Source organism: Candoia aspera, chromosome 1, assembly GCF_035149785.1.
Source record: "Candoia aspera isolate rCanAsp1 chromosome 1, rCanAsp1.hap2, whole genome shotgun sequence".
Lineage (NCBI taxonomy): Eukaryota > Metazoa > Chordata > Lepidosauria > Squamata > Boidae > Candoia > Candoia aspera.
In genome coordinates, this window is record NC_086153.1 from 170,517,343 (window position 1) to 170,521,372 (window position 4,030).

Below are 4,030 nucleotides of genomic sequence, written 5' to 3' on the forward strand. Positions count from 1 at the left end.
CTAAACATTAAAATGTCAAAATCAATACATGGGATATAGCCATTGGTTGTACCATGTGGCCTAAAGTTATTTCAGTAATATTGTTATTGTGCAATGAAAAGAAGATTGTGTGTCAGGTTAAATATGAAAGCAATTCACATTTCGAAAGTGCAATCATGTTTCAGATACATATTAAGACTTCCAGGTTGAGACATTTTGAATTTCATGATGAAATTAGAGAGGTAATCATAATATAGCTGCAATAGCTAACACTTATTTGAACAAAATAATAATAATAATAAAAGGAATGATAGAATAAAATGCACAGTTCACTGGCTCAAACAAGAGAGTAAAAAAGGGGGAAGTTGCTTCTTTTTTTGCCATTGGTTACTGGCAAATATGTAGAAAGATGAGGCTGTTACAACAGGAATGGTTTGGAGGTAGTTAGCAGAACACAGTTGCTAGGATATAAATAACCGAATGGTGGACAAAGGCATTTTTTGCAGGCAGTCCCATGTTCAGGGCAGACTAACTGCCTGCCAGCCAGCCAGCCAGCCAGCCAGCAAGCACTAGTCCAATATATGATACAGCAATCAAGGCAGATTTATGTTTCAGGAAATCATGCATCAAGGACTAGTCTCAGGGCAGAAAGGGTGGAGGAGTAAAAGAGTCACGACACTTAGCATAACAAATAATCAAAATCTGTTTCAAATATAAATGTATAACAAGTATTTCCTAGGTGTGTCCTTTCTGTTGTCAGGTCTTCACTAAGCTTTTTGGTAGCTGCATTGGCATCTTTGGCTGCCCTCCAGTTTTTCTTTATTGGAATTGTTTCCTTAGAAAATCCCACCCATTTTGAGTTCCTTCTCCTATTACTTTCTCCTGCCATGGGATTCCTGTTGTTGTCCTGAGTTTATTAAAATCAGTTAGTTTAAAGTCCATGGCCACTTTCCTCCAAAGCTGTTAGAGTTTTCTGAATTCTTCTTAAACTTTGGTGCTCAGAACTAGACATAGTACTTGAGGTGAGATCTAGTCAGAGCAGAATAGCATGGAACAAATACTTCCCATTATTGGGAAATTGAACTGGGGTTGATGCAACTTAAAATCACATTTCCCTTCTTTGCTGTCACATGACAGTAGTGGCTCATATTTTGTTTGCAATCAACAACTATTCCAAGATCTTTTTAAGTCTCTCTACAGCTAAGAGCTTGTAATGTACTTTCCTCCACTATGGAGAGCAAGTCAGGTGAGATCCTGAACTACTCAGGTCAGAGTCAGAACTCTGAACAGATTGAACTAAACTGAGACAGGACGGAAGTTGAGAATGAACTGATATTGGTTAAAGCGGCTAAGTACAACAAGAGGCCTTTTATTTTTACAGAATTGAACTTTACTCTCACCTTCAGCTCCAAGATGCCTTGTTAACTATTCTTGAAGGACAGGACAACCTTCCTCTCATTCCCAGCCCAGTCCCAAGAACAACTAACTTTGGCTTTATCTGATCTGGCATGGATGTGGTGTTTTCCATCTTCTCCTGACACAAATATTTCTATTTGCATGATGTGGTACTTTGGCAGTGAGCCTGGTGATGACTGTTGGGATCTCTCAGCCCTTATTGGCTGCTTTCAGCTGCTATGAACATGCCTCTTTCTCTCTGGTCACTTCTGGCTTCCCTTCATGGCTGCATGACCACATGCAGAAACTTTGCCACCATCTAGAGATCTTCTGGATTTTTGCAGCCCACATCTCAGAGCTCCATGTCAAAGAGAAGCCTTCTTTCACTCTCATTAAAAATGTTCTGAGAAAGGCAACAAACACATATATAAGGAAAATCTTATCAAGGTTTTTTTTAATTTGAACTTCAGGAGAGGGTGTCTTACCAAAGACTTCTTCCTAAAGGAAAATATTCTTTTGCGGACTGATAACTAATTGAAAAACTTAAAGCAGATGGGAGGAATAAATGAGCCTATAAGCAATAACGCTACCCCCACCCCCATATACATGTATCTGCATTTGGCTATGGTTTTCAACATGTGCAGTGATATGGAGTAAGGTGAATAATGAGGTGGTAAGGATTGCTGTTGCAAATTATTGATGGAAGTTTTTTAAAAAAGAAGGCAGTATGGAGTGCTAAAATGATTTCTCAAAGGTCAAGGATGCAGAAATTAAAAAGAAAAAGCTGCAAAAAGAAGGATCTGGAGCAAGCTTCCTATGAGGAAAAATTACAGTATTTGAGACTTAGTAGCTTAGAAAAATATGGATAAAAGGAACATGATAGAAGTATATAAAATATGCCTGGCAGAAATCAAATGATTTGAAAAATAAAAATAGACCTTTGATAAGGATACAAGTCTCTCTTCACCTCTCTCCATTAATAAATACATGCTTCCAAACTGTTCACGTTTTTAACAAAAATAGTGGCTTATAATAATGCAAAACTGGAATATAATATAATATAATATAATAAAATAGTGGCTTGTAATAATGCAAAACAAAAAAATAACACAAAACCGGTGTGTAAAGCATCCTGTTAAAATTAATATGACAAGTCCTGCAGTTATTCAAGAGGCTCATTATTTTCTTTAAAGGTTTTTCATTTATACTACTATATATAAACATGAAAGGGAATACTTTATAAAATATATTGTAGAGAATATGAAGTATTAATATGTAGTTTAACACTCATTTAGTTTTAGGGTGTTTAGTACAGTGCAGCAAGTAAAATGCAGCTACTCTGATAGTGCCAGTCAGGGTCAAAGATTAAGTTCTTTTTATTGCTCATTATCAAAGCTTTATCTTAAAAAGCCTAGGCTTCTTCTCAAGGTGGAACTTTTCGGTGATGATGTTCTGGTGATGAGATACTCCCCATGGAGTATTCTGAGTATTTAGTTAATTTGAATTAAGTTTCACTGAATTTAGGAGAAGCTAATTTCCACCACAATATTCATCTGTCTTATTTTTCATTCAAGTCAAATACTAGCTATTTTTGCCTTGTCACAATTTGAAATGGGCACAAATGTTGTATCAATATTCTCCATCAAATCTGTGGGTAGAGAAATTAGCAGGAGAATTTCTCCAAATGTCTTCAGGAAGGAAAGGACCCTCCCTTAGCAGCAATATTGGCACTACTACTGAAACAATGAATGGAAAGAAGTCCTGCAGTGCTGTCTAGCCCCTGAAAACCCCCAGGACCCAGATGAAATCTATAGATTAACTCAATCATACTTTTACACTTTTTCTGCACAGCTGAAGTTGTACAGCTGTACAAGATCTGAAGCACCAGATCCCAGTTTAGGGGAGACAATGTTATGAAAACATATCTTGGCCATCCAAGGCCACCATATAAACCTGCAAGTACCTGTTAACTTAGAAAAGTGGGAAGAAAAACCAAGAATTTAAATCCTGGAGCGTAGATATAGAAAGACCTTGAATTCTTTGCTCTACAGCTGGCAACCAGTGGTTGTGTTAACGCTTCATCCTTGTCTACTATAAGCAAATAAAATTGATTCATGTCTGACAGTCTTCCTCCAAGACAGGACAAATGTTGAATAAGAACTAAAGCAAAGGTCCTCATGATTTTTACATCAGCAAGAAATCACCTTCATTCATATTACCAGTCATACATATCTGTGTAGTATGAGGCATCATAATCAAAGATACAACAGTTTTTAGTAATTACAGCTTCAAAGGTTTTTGGCATTCTTGTGTGCCAAAACCTGGATTTGAGACAGAATTTCATTTTTTTCACATTACATATGAAATTTGCTGGTCAAAATGCAGTTATGGTTACAGGCTTAGGGGTGATTTTTCAAAAGGATTATATTGAATAAAAATATTCCTGGTTGCAATGGGAATTCAACTTTCAGAATTTGTTTCATTTTAATATAAATCATTCTCCAAAATTAATGAGTTTTATAATATCAGCCTCAAATATGAAAAAAATGATCCAACCTTATTACATTTGCAACATTTTTTAGAAAATGAATTGCTAATTTTTGCGATCAAGATTGAAGTAATATACCAGTGATAAAACATCTTAGACCAACTTTCT